This window comes from Mesoplodon densirostris, chromosome 1 (assembly GCF_025265405.1).
Source record: "Mesoplodon densirostris isolate mMesDen1 chromosome 1, mMesDen1 primary haplotype, whole genome shotgun sequence".
NCBI lineage: Eukaryota > Metazoa > Chordata > Mammalia > Artiodactyla > Ziphiidae > Mesoplodon > Mesoplodon densirostris.
Genome location: NC_082661.1, coordinates 170,698,894 through 170,717,306, shown reverse-complemented (window position 1 = coordinate 170,717,306; position 18,413 = coordinate 170,698,894). Strand labels below are relative to the sequence as shown.

General features: G+C 46.3%; 1 pseudogene; it reads left to right on the top strand.

The window, feature by feature from the left end:
• Positions 1-5,364: 5,364 nt before the first annotated feature.
• On the top strand, positions 5,365-5,839 carry LOC132485305 (RNA-binding protein 3-like; annotated as a pseudogene).
• Positions 5,840-18,413: the final 12,574 nt, after the last annotated feature.

The window sequence follows — 18,413 nt, the reverse complement described above, 5'->3', positions numbered from 1 at the left end:
TCAGTTTTCTTATCCATAAAATAGGAGCCTTTCAGGGTTATTGTGAGTTCTGAAAAAATAACACTTGAAAAGTAGCTAGCCTGTAGCAAATGGTCAATAAATCATAAGTATCATTGATAATAGAAGAAGGAAAAGAAGAAGGAGAAAGAGAGAAAAGAGAAGAAAGAGAATTTATTCTGTGCCCTTGAAGACACTAGTGAACAGAAGTTCAGAGTGGGGGAGAGGAACAGGGCGTTGTCCAGACTGATTGGAGAGGGTCTATCTTGGGATGCAGGGAGGTAATAATAGTAGCTGACAGCTCTTTCTCAGCACCAGGCACTGTTCTGAGCCCTTTTCACTTGTAAATTCATTTAGTCTTCTCAAAAACTCTATGAGGCACATACTAGTATTACCATCACTCACCACTTTGCAGAGAAGGAAACTGAGGCACAGAGAGGTTGAGTAACTTTCCCAAAGTCACACAGTAAGTATGTGGCAGATCCAGATGGGAACCCAGGCGGTCTGGATGCAGAGCCCATCCTCTTAACCTCTACTGACTCTTTTCAGCCCCAAGATAAGGGAAATGCCACAAATGTTGAATTTGGTTTTCATTACAGGATGAGGCGTCTGGGCTCTATCCGTAGGCAGTAAAGCTTTACTGACACTGGCCTGGGGGCAGTGAGAACATTGCATAAACCCCTGGTAATTGGTTAAATAGCTATAGAGTCATCCCAGGAACAAGATTTTCTTCCCATTCTTCCCATGGTAACAAAACCTCCAGTGCATTTTCCAAAAGGGAAACCAGAGAGCTGAGAAGCTGTTCTTAACCCCTCTGAAAGATAAGAGATGATGTAGGAGAAAGAATGAAAGATAAAATAAAGTAAGAAAAACTTCCGAGTGCTTGTAAGACCCTGGACTGTGCTCTCATAAGAGGTTGGGAAACATCTTTTTCCAAAGAAGGCAGACCTTCACCCATCTTAGGATGGTTTTGGGACTGAAGGAATACCATGGGACCCTTCAAAAATGAACTCCAGCAAAGGAGGTAACTGTTCTTTCAAGTTTCATGTCACATAGCCCTTCACCCAAAGACCTAAAAAACGATTGCAAAGATATTTAAAAGCTACGAAATAAACACATCACAGTTTTCAGAAATAAGAAGAAGATATAGAAGTGAACCAGAAACTTGGAGGAACTTTTAGGAAACCCAAAACAGATGATGGGCTCTAAAGGGAAGAGGGAAAGCGTGGCACAGGGTATACATGGCTATGATAGCCATGGTACGTCCAGGGCAAGGCATCTCGACTCAGCTGGAGCTCGGGAAGGGGACTGTGGCTGGAGCTATGACGTGGGGGAGGCCTTAGGATCCTGGCTGTGAGCGAGGGCTCTGAAGGGATGGAATCACCAAGGAAGAAGTCACTCTGGATAGAGTGAAAAGAGATCAGGGCGAAGGATATCAGAGGCTGGGCAGAGGGAGGTGACTGTTCAATGACCAAGTATGTAATTTCTTCACAGTAACCCTGACTTCCCTTCTTTGTTGGCCTCATCACCTCTGTCACGTCCCCCTGAAGGTTTGCTGCAAGACATTGTTTGTTAGGGAGGTGAGGGTGGACGTACCAAACAGGGACTAGAAAATGTTTGGGTTCCAGTCTGTTCACGGGGTCTCGCTCTCTTTGCCCTTTCCTCCTGCCCCACCCTTTGTATCATCTTCCCAGGCTGAGCCGTATCCACACAAGACCTTTCTCTGAGGCCTCCAGCTCAGAATGTTGAGCCAATTCTCCTCCCTTCCCGACAGGTTTGGGCCTTCAAAGCCCTGAGGTCGGGATCGTTAAGGGCAGGGGGTTGGGACTGAGGCCCTGACTGGACGGGCACTGGGAGAGAGTTTGGGAGCAGAGGGTCTTCTCCCAGGACTGGAGTCACAGCAGCCCTGACTTTACATCCCCAGGGAGATCAAATCTCTGCCTCTGAGAAAAGAAGGGGGGATACTTCTGGCCGAAACTGGTGGGTTGAACATTGACATTAGCGTTCACTCCATCCCACTAAAATGACAATAAAAGGGTCAAGATATAAACCCACAAAAATAATAAGACAAGGAGAGGGGATTATGCAACATAATTTTCCAGGGTGGAAAGCTGACAGGAGAGTGTAAATGACTTAGCAGACCAGAGGGAGCAGAATCACAAACGGGCAGGTAGGAAGCTAAGAGCAAGTTGATCTACATTGCAGAACCTCTCAAAGGCTTGGAAACAGAAGACATCCCTTTCCTCTGGAAGAGGGTGTGAAGGTGAAGCCAAAGAGGAATGATCGGTTAAAAGTCTGTTTAATTATCCAACTGATTTGAAAACTTACACCAACACAAAAACCCTCACACAAATGTTTATAGCAGCTTTATTCATAACTGCCCAAAACTGGAAGCAAATAAGATGCCCTTCTATGGGCGAATGGATAAGCAAACACACAAAATTGTATATACATACAATTGAATATTATTCAATGATAAAAAGAAATGAGCTATGAAGCTGTGAAAAGACATAGATGATTTTTTTTTTTTTTTTTTGGCCACACTGTGTAGCTTGTGGGATCTTAGTTCCCAGGCCAGGGACTGAACCCAGGCCCTCGGCAGTGAACGCATGAAGTCCTAACCACTGTACTGCCAGGGAATTTCCACACGGGTGAATCTTAAATGCATATTGCTAGGGGGAAGAAGCCAGTTTGAAAAGGCTACATACTGTATGATTCCAAATATATGACATTCTAAAAAAGGCAAAGCTATAGAGAAAGTAATTGCCAGTGATTGCCAGGAAGCAGGGGAGGGGTGAATTGGTAAACCACTGGGGATTTTTTTAAGGACTTTGAAACTGTCTTGTATGTTACTGTAATGGTGCATTTGTCAAAACCCATAGAACTTTATAGCACAGTGAAACTTAACATATGCAAAATTTTTAAAAAATCTCTTAGGAGGTCATCAGACCCCAGGATGGAATGTATAATGTGACAAAACAATCTAACTCTATTGCAAATGTATAAATGAGCCTGATTGAAAGGGGCCAGGGCGGGAGGGGGGGTGGGGAGAAGTTGCTGACCTAAGTAACTTTGGAAATGAAACAAGACTAAAGGCAAAAGAAACTGTACATAATCATTATATTCTAGTTGCACCCTAATTCTTTCCCATGAGTTTACAGGTTAACAGTTCTGATACTGCTATACATGTGCAGTGGAAGTGAATAATTAGGTAAATGCATGGAGACTGGTTTCTCACCGTTTGAGTGGGAGGTTACAAACAAGTAAGAAGAAGAGGCTAGGATGATCCATTTCTTAATGGATTAGAGTGGGAGGTAACAGTATGAATTTATATTTAACTTAGTATAGATACCATACAGATGGTTACATATAGAACTATTTATAGATATCTATATATATATATGGTTTAGTGTACACACATACAATTTTTGTTCTGTCAGCTGAGCAAGCCTAGAAGCTACAACATCGCAATATCAATGATCATACCCAGCACCCAGATCTTGGTTTCTAATACCTCTCTCCAATAAAAGGAACCAGGACTCCTTGGAAAAATGGCTGGTTCTAGAACTGGGGCAGGAAATATACAAACAAGCCTGGGATGGAAAAGTAAGAAAGTGCTCGCACATACATAATGCACACACAATGGTGAGGGCATGTCCAAGGACAAGGGCACCAACTGGAAAAGCTCCTAACAGCTAAAGTTGGAACAACTGGAGCAACTAAATAAAGTAGTATTGATTTATAACTCAAAGTATAAAATAAATGCCCATACTGATATAAATAATGCTTAAATAAATAAGCAGAGGAGACTAGTCAAATCTCCTGTACAGAAGAATTCCAAATAATTTATGTAGATGCTCTGCCCTCAAGGAGGTAGAACATAACACCCCAGTCCTTAAATATGGGTTGTGCATAGTGACTTCCTTCCGAAGATTACAGTATTGGGAGCTGGTGAAAAGAGTCACTTTAGAAGGGAGAAACCTGACAATCAGTACCTCAGTCAGGTGATCAAAGTTAATATCATCAGTGATAAGCCATGTCGATATCATGTCCTCTTGATATAATATGATGAGAATGGTGCTGTGCCTCTGTGGTCTTTCCCTCAAGAACACATAACTCAAGTCTAATCATTAGAGAAACATCAGAAAGATTCCAGTTGAAGGACATTCTACAAAGTACCTGACCAGTATTTCTCAAAATTGTAAAGATAATTTTAAAAAACATGAAAAGTTTGAGAAATTGTCATACCTAAGAGGAGCCTAAGGAGACATGAATACTAAATAGAAACTTTATTTTTTAAATCCATAGAAACAATAAATGCTAGATAATGCTAGCTAGAACCTAGAATGCCTTGAAGAATCTACTCAACTAAAATATATAGAGGGGGAAAGAAAGGAGGAGGGATAAACTGGGAGATTGGGATCGACATATACACACTACTATATATAAAATAGATAACTAATAAGAACCTACTGTATAGCACAGGGAACATTACTCAATACTCTGTAATGACCTATAGGGGAATAGAATATAAAAAAGAGTGGATATATGTATATGTATAACCGATTCACTTTGCTGTATAGCAGAAACTAACACAACATTGTAAATCAACTATACTCCAATAAAATTAATTTAAAAATAAAATATATAGAAATACTTTCTGATAGAAGTTTTTGTTCAAGTTCATTCATTATAGGTACAGACCGAGGGTAAAAAAGCTGGATCTTTGGATGAACAAGTGATAGAAAAGTATACATTTTAGTAAAATCTCATTTTAGGGTGACAAAATAATTCCATCAATTCTCATTAAAAGAAGATTATTAGAAATTAGTGTAAATTACATCTTGTCTAGTATCACCACTTCTGATTTTAAAATTTAAGTCTAGAAATAACATGAAAAGACATTAGATATTATTCTTGTAGACTGTTAAAACACTTGGGGATAGTGAGCCACAGCTCATGGGCCCAGCCTCTCCGCGGCATGTGGGATCCTCCCGGACCGGGGCGTGAACCCGCGTCCCCTGCATCGGCAGGCAGACTCTCTCAACCACTGTACCACCAGGGAAACCTGGTACTGCCACTTTGGAAGACAGTCTGGAATTTCTTACAAAGCTAAGTGTAGGTTTGCCATATAATCCAGAGATGGTGCTCCTTGGTATTCACTTAAATGAGTTGAAAACTTATGTCCACACAAAAACCTACACACAAATGTTTATAGCAAACTTATTCATAGCTGCCAGAAACTAGAATCCATCAAGATGTCCTTCAGTAGGTGAATTCAAAAAGTACCAATAGAGCCCAGTCTCTCGGCTCCTTGGAGGTAACTGTCTCTTTGGCCTTTTTACTTCTTCATTTCCAGGACTCAAATTTACTGCCATGTCCTCTGAAGAAGAGAAGCTCTTTGTGGGAGCCCACAACTCCAACACTGATGAGCAGGCTCTGGAAGACTACCGCAGCAGCTTCAGACCTATTTCTGAGGTGGTTATTGTCAAGGACTGGGAAACTCAGCGATCCCGGGGTTTTGGCTACATCACTATCACCAATCCAGAGCATGCCTCAGACGCCATGAGAGCCATGAATAGAGAGTCTCTGGATGGTCGTCAGATCCGTGTAGACCACGTGGACAAGTCGGCCCTGGGGAACAAGAGGGGGTTCCTTTGGGGCCTATGGGTGTGGTCACAGTTACTCTGGAGGTCGTGGGGACCAGGGCTATGGAAATGGCAGGTATGACAATCAACCTGGAGGATATGGATATAGAAGGTCCAGAGACTATGGCGGCAGAAGCCAGGGTGGTCATGACCCCTACTCAGGAAGGAATTACAGGGACAATTATGACAACTGAGATGAGGCCTGCACACCTAATATAGATACACAAGGAATGAAACTTCTTCTGATTCAGGACCATCCTTCCAAATGGCTGTATTTATAAAGATTTTTGGAGCTGCACTGAAACATCTGTTTTAGTACATCAACCTCTGTTTTGGAATTGAGCTCCCAAGGTAGCTTGTTAAAGACCTTTCAGAAAGCTTCATGTGTTTTTTAAAATTTTTCTCCCATTTAAAGACAAATTCTGAGCCATTTGTAGAGTATGGGTATTTTTCCTTCTTTTTTTTTTTTCACCAGTTTTTTAGTTCAGGCTCTCAGGATTATTGGTTCTGACAAAAAATGTGTGGCCAGACGGATTGTTTTTAAAAATGTGTATCTAGGAACACTTAAAAAACCTGTACACAATGTTTAATCATGGTTAGGAAGCAGTTTCCAACTGTTAGCTATAAGAAATCAAGAACATGATTACTTAGAGGTGTTTTATACTCCCGATCTCTGTCTAATTATATAGAAATTTCTTCAAAATATTTGTGTATGTTTTTTTTTGTTTTTGCGTTATGCGGGCCTCTCACTGTTGTGGCCTCTCCCGTTGTGGGGCACAGGCTCTGGACGCGCAGGCTCAGCGGCCATGGCTCACGGGTCCAGCCGCTCCGCGGCATGTGGGATCTTCCCAGACCGGGGCACGAACCTGTGTCCCCTGCATCGGCAGGCGGACTCTCAACCACTGCACCACCAGGGAAGCCCTGTGTATGTTTTTTTGTTTTCGTTTTTTTTTTTTTTTTTGGCAGAGCTGCGTGGCTTGCAGGATCTCAGTTTCCCAACTAGGGATTGATCCCAGGGCACAACAGTGAAAATCCAGAATCCTAACCACTAGGCCACCAGGGAACTCCCCCATTTTTTTTTTAAATACTGGAAGAAAAAAATATTCTGTTGTGTTTCATGGAGCATTTAGGACATCCTTCACAGAGTTGATTAAAAAGCTGAAACCTGAAAACAAAACCAACAAAATAAAACAAAACAAAAAGTACCAATACAAGCAAGTTATTTTGAAATATGCAAGTAAATACGGAAAGCATTGTTTAAAAGAGTTGAACGTGGTTGCCTCTGGGGAGGACGGGATAAGAAACTAGGTTTTGTTGTAACAAAAGAAGAATTTGCCTCTTAAACAGTGTTAGTGGATCACTGTGATAAAAGTAAAAACAAAAATAGAGAAAAAGAAAAAAAGAACTGGAGAGGAAGGAAGACTCACACATAGACTGAGCCCCCACTCTGAGCCAGTGCTGTTCCAGACACATCTTCATGCTTTGTCTCTTGTAATCCCCACCAGCCTAGAGTATGTATCACTCTCCTGTGAGCCAGGTGATAAAACAGAGGCCCGGAGACACCGAGAGCATGCCTGGGGACACATATCTAACAAGAGCTGCCCAATCTGTTCATCTCCCTGCTCCCACCACTTTGGGCAGCTCCCACCAGCACATTATTTTTCTTCTGAGTTAGTTCCTCTAAGGAGAAAAGTTCTTCCCCAAAGCCTTCCTCCAGCCCCTGCTGACTTGGGGACAGACCTCTGTCAGTGATTTAATACAATCCAGATGGAAGGCTCCAATTGGCTCTTAAAGCATGCCTTTTGGGAGATTTGCAGATAAGCCCTGGGATGTGAGTGGAGAACAATAAAACAGGAGGGTGACAGAATACGAAGGCTGGGAGAGGGGGAGTCACTTAGGGATGAGTATGAACCTGACAAAGCAGCCTCCTCCACAGCTGTCAGGCCTGTGGCCAGGGTTTGGGGCTCGGCCACCAGCCCAGAATCTTAGAGTCAGAGACACATGTGCTCCACACATTCACAAATTCCAGAAACACTTTTGAAGACCCAGTGGCAGGCATTGGGGTGGGAGCTGGGGTACTGTGTTGAATCAGACACAGACCTCTGCCTTGAAGGGTTCACAGACTAGCAAATGAGACAGAAAGATGGACGGATGGATAGCCAAATATTTATGATCCAGTGGGATCATAAACAAACATTACAGTAGAGGCAGGGACAGAGTATAAGAGGAGGACAAGAGAAGAGTCCTTGTTATGGAGGAAATGACGTAGGGCTGGGTCGTGAAAAATGAACAGACACATGCCAGCAAAAGAAGTTGGGAGGGGCACCCCAGGCAGAGAAAAGAGCAGGTGCAAAGGCATAGCAGCTTGAATGGATGGTGAATCATAGAAGCAGAGTGAAAGGAGCTCTCAGGGCTGTTTGAAGCAGCCCCATAGAGCTCAGAGGAGCTGGTGTCGTGAGATATGACATCCATTCCTGGTCCCTCCTCTTCCTAGTGTTGTGACCTAAACAAAGTCACCTCACCTCTCTGAGCCTAAGTTTCTTCGTCTATTTTAATGGGTATGATAGATTTTAATTTTTTTAACAACATGGAAATAATATATTACATTGCATTTTTTTAAAATCAAGAAGTATTGGGCTTCCCTGTTGACGCAGTGGTTAAGAATCCGCCTGACAATGCAGGGGACAGGGGTTCGAGCCCTGGTCCTGGAAGATCCTACATGCCGCGGAGCGACTAAGCCCGTTCACCACAACTGCTGAGCCTGCGCTCTAGAGCCTGTGAGCCACAACTACGGAGCCTGCGTGCCACAACTGCTGAAGCCCACGTGCCTAGAGCCCGTGCTCCACAACAAGAGAAGCCACCGCAATGAGAAGCTGGCGCACAGCAATGAAGACCCAACGCAGCCAAAAATAAAATAAATTAAATTAAAAAAAAAAGAAATGTTATACACGTATGTCATGAAAAACAGGTTTCTTGGTCCAATCCTTTCTACCCCTGACTCACTTCCTCAAGGCAACCTCTTTTAAACATTTATATTTTTGTTTACTTAGGTGGTAAGCCTCTGAAATTATTCCATTTCTTGATTTACAGATTTTAGGTAATTTATTGATTCCACGGTATAAAAAATGAAAATTTAGTTCACATAAATGCCCTCCTTTTTCTCTTCCTCTCTGTTTTGCCTGCTTATCTATCTATCTATCTATCTAGTCTATCTATGTCTTCTTCTGTTTACATTTGAACATTTAAACAATGTACTTACACTTCTATCCCTTGTTTGTTTTATCAACTCTGGTCAATATCTCAGCAATCTTGTATGAGATAGGCTCGGGACGCGCAGGCTCAGCGGCCATGGCTCACGGGCCTAGCCACTCCGCGGCATGTGGGATCTTCCCAGACCGGGGCACGAATCTGTGTCCCCTGCATCGGCAGGCAGACTCTCAACCACTGCGCCACCAGGGAAGCCCCTTCTCCACTTTTTATTTCATTTCCCCACCTCTAATTCAAGTATTCCTCTGACTATACATTTATTTTTATATTGTCAAAAATTTTAACATTGACATTCTATCTTCAATCATCCTTGAGTTTCTATGCTTTGTCTACAAATTGTTTCTAAAAATCGAAAATAGTGTTTATATTCTTATGACTACATATTGTTTACTATGTAACCAATAGGATGCTATAATTATATTACCTCGATTGGGGTTTTTTGCCTTTTTTTTTAAATATGTTGTCTTTTGCCTTTTTAAAAAAAATTATTTATTTATGGCTGTGTTGGGTCTTCGTTTCTCTGTGTGGGCTTTCTCTAGTTGTGACAAGCTGGGGCCACTCTTCAGCACGGTGCGCGGGCCTCTCACTATCGCGGCCTCTGTCATTGTGGAGCACAGGCTCCAGGCGCGCAGGCTCAGTAATTGTGGTGCACAGGCCCAGTTGCTCTGTGGCATGTGGGATCTTCCCAGACCAGTGCTCGAACCCGTGTCCCCTGCTTTGGCAGGCAGATTCTCAACCACTGCGCCACCAGGGAAGCCCTTGTCTTTTTTTCTTGACACTTATAATCGCCTTTCTTTTTCCCCCTGCATTATCTTATTTTGCCCTATCCCTAAGTTCTTCCAGTGTCTCGAGGATAACATAAAATCTATGTAATTTCTAGATTGTAAGCTCCACAAGGGCAGACATTTTAATCTCTTTTGCTCACCATTGTGTGTCCTCAGTCTGCCATCTTGAACCTGAAGTCAGAAGTTTTTTTATCTACCTCTCAAGACTATTTTTTTGGCCGTGCCGCATGGCATGCGGGATCTCAGTTCCCTGACCAGGGATTGAACCCATGCCCCCTGCAGTGGAAGCATGGAGTCCTAACCACTGAACCGCCAGGGAATTCCCTGAAGACCATTTTAAGAGGCAATTGTGCCAAAACAACTTTTTAAATGTCAAGTAGGGCTTCCCTGGTGGTCCAGTGGTTAAGAATCCGCCTGCCAATTCAGGGGACACGGGTTCGAGCCCTGGTCCAGGAAGATCCCACATGTCGCGGAGCAGCTAAGCCCCTGCGTCACAACTACTGAGGCTGTGCTCTAGAGCCCATGAGCCACAACTGCTGAGCCTGCGTGCCACAGCTACTGAAGTCCTCGCGCCTAGAGCCCGTGCTCCGCAACAAGAGAAGCCACCGCGGTGAGAAGCCTGTGCGCAGCAACGAAGACCCAACGCAGCCAAAAATAAATAACTTTATAATAAATAAATAAATAAATGTCAAGTACTATAAACATAAAATTATTATTTCTATTAAATTTTATTATTTTTATTTAAATACAGTGGTCCTCTCCATCACCTCCCAGACTAATGACTGTTCAAACTCTGTATGCAGTAATGAGAAGCTCACTTTCTATATTTAGGCATCTCTGACTCCTAAAACATCTTTCCTCTATTAAGCTTAAATTTGCATCTCTGTAATTTCTTGCTATTAGGCCTAGCTCTTCTTTCTAGGGTCTTAGCATGTCAGCTCATTGCCTCCTGGACCCTCCTTCAGAAACAGGACAGCCACATCATGACCTTCCTGGTGCTCATCTGTAGAGTTTACTCCCAGCCCCTCCCTTCATTCCCCCCACCATGCAAGTTCCCACCCTTCACTGTTCTGACCATGCTGCCCAAAGGGCAGCGCCTACAACTGCCCACAGACTCTAGGCCCATCTCAATCCTCACAGTAGACAGTAAGTATATGAATGGTATTATTTTCTTAAACTATCAATCCTTAAAACAGCATGAGGACCAAATATAGAAAACAACAATCTCTCTCTCATTTAAAATGTCAGGTCTTGTTAATACACAAAATATGTACTGAAAGGCCAGTATTGACACTCTGCCTTATTACTGCAATCACAACACAGCCTCCTAACATGGAGTTCTTCTCAAACCAGGTCCTCACATCAGCTTGCTCCAAAACCCCAGCCCAAGGACACAAACTGGTTTGTGGTAAGTTTTTCATTTGTTTGTGCAAAACAGAAAAATTGAGGGCAATAGAGTGAACATTCCATAAAGTTAAATTTATTAATTTAGAGGACTTTTCTTTATTCAGACACTCTTCCTCTTCCTTGTTTTGGTATTAAAATAAAAGTATCGATATTAAACTTTGTGCTAAAATTATTTTATAAAATCATGAGTGATTCCCATTCAAAGGTTCAAGGAACTGCATTTGGGGAAAACTGAAGTGCAGATCAGATAATATTTTAATGGACTTCTTGGAAAATAAAAAGTAAGGAACCTTATTTAGCCCTCCAAATTGCAGGCAGTGGACACGGGGGTGGGGGGTTGTTGCTTATACACCCTTAAAATCTAGAAGTCTGGGAACTGGGCTAGATGGGTAGAGAGTAGAAATCCAGACGGTCTCTGATGTTAGTGGCAAGGACTTTAGGTCTGTTCTGAGCACAAGCACTTACCTTTGCTACCCTGAAGATCAGCCCAGGGCAGTGGTGGGTGAGATAGGCAGGGTTGCTGGATGAGATGGTAAACTGGGACGGGACCAGGGTCGACTTGCTGCGGCTCAGGCTATGGCACGGGCTGGCTTGTGGGGCACTGGAATGAGTCTTCTCATCTTTACCTCTCTTGGAGATATTGGCCAGGAGGGCCTGTGCCTGTACTTGTTACAAATGAAGGGAGGGAAGAGGTTTTGTTATACTAAGATGGGTAGAGCTGAGCATCCAGTTAGTGACAAAAAATGAGATATCAGAGGACTTCCCTGTCAAATAACCTGGGGAATGCTACATTTAACAAAATCATACAGGCTTATTCACTACAGGGCTTTTAACATGTGTTAACTCCATGTGAGATGCTTAATCTCCAGGAATCAGATATGCTATGTTTCATCAAATTATGGACCCTTTACCCAGAAATGACTATGGAAAATAAGGGAGAAATATGATGAAGAGGTTTGACAGGCTAAGATCATAGAAAGCCTTGAACCTGAGGATCTCAGTCCTTCCTGTGTATGAGAGGAACGTGGGCTGAGTATTAAAAATGCAGATACCTGGGCTTCCCTGGTGGTGCAGTGGTTGAGAGTCCGCCTGCCGATGCAGGGGACATGGATTCGTGCCCCGGTCTGGGAAGATCCCACATGCCGCAGAGCGGCTGGGCCCGTGAGCCATGGCCACTGAGCCTGCGCGTCCGGAGCCTGTGCTCCTCAATGGGAGAGGCCACAACAGTGAGAGGCCCGCGTACCGCAAAAAAAAAAAACCAAAAACCCAAAACAAAAACAAAAATGCAGATACCTGGGCCTCATCTCCTGACAAGAGGTCTGGAGCAGGGCCCAGGAATCTACCTGTCTACAAACTAGCTCCCATGCGAGGGCTCTAGGGACCACACTTTGCGAACGTGGAGTGAAGATGAGACGGTATCCACAAACAGAAGGCCTGGAAGCTACAGTTCAGACGGCATGCATGAACTCAAGCCTCTGAGCAGGCAGAAGTCTGGAGCTGAGAACCTCGTGGGCAACTCCACCCCTGCTCAAAGGAATGGGAGCGGGGAGAGCTGAGCTGTCTTCTCTCTATCAGAGCAGAGGACATCCCAGCAAAGCCACTTGTCTTCCCCCTGGTGTCTGAATAAGATACTGCAGGTCAAGGCTCACAGACCCAGAGAGCAACCGACTAGCAGCTGCCCTGGGAAAAGTAAGTGGACAAGGCTCAGCTCAAACCTTGCCTCTTCCAGAAAACTTCTCTTAATTTCATCCTCTCATCGGTGTTCCGAGAGTTTCTGAAACATACCACTTCACTCTGCCATGCCTCCTTCTGATGTCTCTGAAATGGTGATTTTCAAGCTTATGGGGACACGGATAGCTTTATTTCAGAAAGTGCAGAGCCTTAGGGATATACCTTTTACAGCTGGAGGTATACATATGCTAATTAGAGCTATGAAGATAACAATCAAGGAACAAATACCAGCGATGTAGCTGGACAGGGAGAAAGGGGGAGGGCAGATAGAATAATCTCCCATCTAATATGGCCGGACCTCAATAAAGTAGGTAACTTAAGAGACAGCAGAAAGGCTACATACTGTAACCCTCCATTTCTATGATATTGTGGAAAGGGCAAAATCATGGAGACATAAATTGGATCAATGGTTGTTAGGGAAGATTTGAGGATGAGCTGGAGAAGGTAATTGCTTTGCAATCAGGCTTGGAGGCAGGAGGAAGGGGAAATATACTGGGGAGCGGGAGTGGGTTAGAGAAAGTCCCAGAAAGCATCCTACCTCGGCAGACCATGCCACAGTAGCGTGGAAAGCAGCCTGCTGGGCTGTGCACAGCACTCTCCCAACTCTGCCCTGGCTGCTGACTAATGTCTTAGGGATGTGAGAGGCCCAGGAAGGGATGCTGCCAAGGATTCCAGGAGGGGCAGGTCACAGAACCTTGGGTAGGAATGAGAACAACAGTAAGAGCAACTGACTTGATTCAAGCTTCCCATTTGCCAGGCATGGTATGCTATAGACTTTACATATATTATCTCATCCAAACCTTGTAACAGCTTTTGGCATTATTACCCCCATGTAACAGAGGAGGAGACTACTGGAGCCCAGAGATGTTAGGTAATCTGCACAAAGTAACCCAGCTAATAAGAGAGAACAGGATTTGAACACAGGCACCTCTGTCTCCAGAGCCCTAGCCCTTACCCACCATGCAGGCCGTCTCCCGTCACCCCAGCAATGGCAGAGTCTCTTCCACCACCTTCCTGCAACGTGGCCATCCTGCCTTGGCTTGCATACCTCTGTTGGTGGGTACGCATTATGCCCCTGCGAAGGTCATGCTTCAGTGGGCTTAAAATTGACTTCTGAATGCATTCACCCATAGCCCAGTTACCCCTCCAGGCCCTGAGATTATCATTAGTGCTGCCCGTCAAACATTTCCATCTGCTCCTGGGCTCTGGGTGGGTCTGCACTTCCAGCCCCCTGAAATTACATGTTTCCAAGTGACTTCCTTCAACCGATGAAATGTGAAGCTTTAGATGTCAGTGTGCAGTTCACCTCTTTCCTCTGCCACAGTGTTTGCGGGCCAGGGGATGCTCATGTCTGGAGGAAACCCCACTTGGCTTGGATCCCTGAGTGACCAGGATGAGCAGAGCCCCTCCTGCCCTGTACTGTGATGTCAGCAAGAAATGAGCCTTGGGTGCGTAAGTCACTGAGACTTGGGGATTGTTCCTCATTGTGGCCAAACCTAGCCTGTCCTGACTGAATCGGTCCCACAGAGCAAGTCAGTCTGCAACAACCCAGCCTCCTCTAAGCCTTCTCTAAGCTAGTTAGCCCGTTTTTTTTCAGCTGAGCCTCCTATGACTTGGTTTGTTGACTTGTCATCTGATCTTTTCTTCTAGACAGATTGCAATGTGAGAACTCTTGCAGGAGCAATTGGCAAAGCCCGTTGCCTCTCCCCTCCTCCTCAGCTCTCTGACCTCAGTTATGCAGCCGTGATTGCACTAAGCCTTGGGCAGGCAAATAAGTCTTCCCTCTCCCTGGGGTTCCATTCTGACCTGCCTGGTTCCAATTCTTTGGGCCTTGGCTAAAAAGAACACTCAGGATTTGGAATCAGAGTGACCTGGGTTTATATCGTGGCTCTACTACTAACTTACTGAGTCACTGTGGGCACGTTACTTAACCTCTCTGAGCCTGTGTTCACAAAGGGATAGAAATAATAAGACCCAACCTTGATATAGTTAGAAGTATCAGGTCAAGTGCCCAGCACCTCCCTGGTATCTAGTGGGCCTGTACAGATGTTATTTCCCCTCTTTTCCTCCTAAACCCCATTTCCTTCAGGTTCACAAAATGAGGGGAGTGGAAGGCATTTTTGGAATGAGGCCCCAGGTGGCTCCTCTACCATTGCTGTGCCCTAATCCCCACGTCTCAGGCCACTCAGGGGCCCCTCCTACGTCCCCTCCCAGGTCGCAGCTGTCTGCTCCCCCTTCCCCCGCTTCCTCCGTCTCAGGGGGCTGGGAGAGAGGGAAGTGGACGCCAGGATGCAGATGTTCAGAGCTCAGAGAAGGCTGCTGAGCTAATCCCAGGTCTGCTGGTGAGACTGGGCCAGCGCCTCAGAAGTGGGCGTCCAAGAGGCCCTCTCCTGCCTGCCGGCAGCCTGAGGCTCAGCTCGAATTTCCGAGGCCCCAGCTCGGGAACAGCTGCGTGGCTTCCCCTCCCCTGCCTCCGTTTTCTCTCCTCTCTCCTCCCGACATGAGTCAAGTACACAGTGGGGCAGGGCTAGCCAGGGGTCTGGATGGAATCCAGAAGGCTCCCAGCCACTCAACCCAGGTCTCTAAAACCCCAGGGAGCTCAGATACACAGGGTTTCTTGGGCCTCTCCACTCCCTGCTGCTCTCATTTGGCCAAAAACCTCAGGCCCAGCTTTGATGTTTGGATTGGTGTCCACCCCTTTGCTCCGAGCCTGGCTGGCCTTCACAAGACACCTCCCCAGTGCGGCGGGCAGGACTAGACTTGGGGTGGGGCCTCTTGGTTCAGTGGTACCCTCACCTACAAGCCTCCGCAGCTTCCTCCCCCCCCCCTCCAGGTTCCTAAATGCCTCTTCCAACTGCCTCCCAGGGTGCTGGATCTCTGACCTCCCTTTCCACGTCCCCATCAACAGCCCCCCACCTCACCCTCCGCCAGCAGAGGTATGTGTGCACGCTGACCACCATTTCCTGAATGTTTAGTACATGAAAAGCTTCTTTCCTTTTATCCTCAACTGTCTTGCTTTTTCCTCTTTGACAAATAAGGAAATGGAGAACCAGAGAGGCTAACTTGTTCACAGAAATATGAAATAGCAAAGTCAGGATTTTGAACCCAGTTCTGATGTGTTGATGACTTTTGAGCCTATGACCTCTCTCCACCCAACCACCTGGTCTAGTAAACACCCGCCCAGTCCTCTGGCCTGGAGCACGCAGGGCAGCTGCACCTGCTAACTTACTTACCGAGCACCCTGGGAGCCGTGGATATACGTGTGCCATTTCAGCTGAACACGTCTGGCCAAAAGCGAGAATGAGAAGATGATTTAGCTAGTGATTTAGGAAGCGGGCGATGGGAGGGCTGAATCCACCACCCTTGGCTGGGTCCCCAGTCTCCAGCACAGTTCCTTTGCATGCTGGGAGTGATTCTGGATGAATATAGGGGTACCGTTTGTGTGTGACCTTGAAACACAAGCCTGCTACCACTCAAGGATCTGAGCCCGGGCGGGAGGGAAGCCCACCCCCGTGGGTGTATTGAGGGGCTGCGTGGAGGGTCCCCCAGCTGTCTCTTAAGATGTCTTTAAGGGTAATTTTGACTCTACGGAGTCCCTGCATGTGATTGTGAACTAACTCTAAACATGAATAGTTGTTCCTTACTCCCAGGGAACTGGCCTATAGTGGTGGGATTCCAGAAATGGGGGGAAGTCAGGGGAGGAGACTGGGGACCTGGGGCCTCTCGGGACCTCAGTCTCACGCTGTGAGGTCCCAGGAGCTCCCCTTGTCCCTCTCCATCTAGGTTTTCAGTGTGGTGCCATGAAGGACTGTCGGACAGGGAATGAGTTCTGTTTCTGCGGTGAGACCTTGGGCAGGTCACTTATACCCACAGTTTCCTCTAACTGTCGGATGAGGCCGCTGGACAAGCAATGCTGATGAGATGCTAGAGGCCCCTGGGGACTCCATCTGGGCTGGGGAAGGCTCAGAACACTGGCCTGGGGGCAGCCCCGCCTCCAGTACCAGCTGTTCTGCCTGAGGCCCCTCTACCACCAGTGGTTGTTGCTTTGGGTTCAGGGCTGGCTACTAGATCTGCTTCCACGGATGATGTCACCACCTCATTTTCTAGGTGAGAAAAACACCTTTGTTGCCTGTGTGGCCTGTGCAGCCTTCCCCTAGCCCTACCCCCTTCCCAACACCTCCATCCTCCCTGTGTCCCCCTGTTTCTAAGCCCCATCTTCCAGCATTGTCCTTCCAAGGCCTGCCTTTCTGCTGAGCCTCAGGCTCAGGTCCCTGCAGGGCCTCCCCCGTAACCAACTAGGTGCCCCATCCCCCAAAGAACTGCCCCTGCCCTTTCCCTCTGCTTCAAAAAGTCCATGTTTTGGCTTGAAATGGTCATGGGCCCAATTGCTCATTAATATCAGCTAAGGTGACCTTGCATAGATCACTTCAGCTCTCTGAGCCTTAGCTTTGACATTGGCAATATGAAATATGAACAACAATAATAACAGTAATTTGAGCATCAATCCTATACTGGGCGCTTACCCTGAGCCAGGCTGAAAACCAAGTCTTCACAACAAACCAATGAAAGGAAAGCAGTTGTCTCTCAGATGAGGAATTGAACTTCAGAGAGGTTAAGTAACTTGCCTAAGGTCACAGAGTAAGTGGTAGAACTGGGACTGAGCCCAGGGATGCCAGTTGCCAAGGTCACTATGCCACGCTGTACTTCTGGGACCTCTGTGAGGCTGAAGTGAGATGGCAGTGCTAAGGGACTCAGCAAAGCAATGACAGGTCTTTCTTCATGATCTTATTGAATCAAAGTTCATCATATCCAGTGAGAATGTGAGTGCCTGGTCGTCTCCAAAGCCCTGGGGATTGTGTCTTAGAAGGAAGAGTGCAGCCCTGACCTTAGGCCCTTACCCCAGGAGGGCCAGGCCTTGCCAAAATTTGGGACATTCTCTCGGCACTGCCCAGGTTAAGGGCTGATGCAGCAGGAGGCCTATATATATGCACCTGCCCCGGGGTGGGGAGGCCTATACCCATAGCGCCCTGGGCACGGCAGAAGGTTGGGAGTGAGGCAGAGGGGGAAGCTTGCGCTGCTGTGTCTGAGGGGCTGTGGGGGAACGGTAGGCCTGTTGGCAGTGCAAGGGGCTGGACTGAGGTCTGGCCACCCACGGGAGAGTCACAATGTAGGGGCACTGGGCACCTCACAGCTTCTCCTCTGGGAGAAAGTTCCCACCCGGCAGGGGGTTGTAAATGCTCAGTGGGGCGCTGCTACACAGTAGGGTTAGCTAAATAGGGACGGCTGCATCAAGCTTGCTGGATCCCCGGAAGGACGGGCTCAGCGTGAGGTGGCTGAAGAACCCCCTGCCTGCAGTCAGGGCTGGCCTGGAATTGAAGAAGGGTTGAACCTCCGTGGTAGTAGAGGAGGGGGTGTTGGTGGGACAGCGGCGGTATCTGGAGGCAGCAGAGGCTGGGGAGGGAGGGAGGAGAGGTGCAGTCACCCTGGGACTAATGCATTCATTGAAGTAATAGTCATGTAACATACAATTCACCACTTATTTATTTATTTTTTAATTCACCACTTGAGGATTATAATT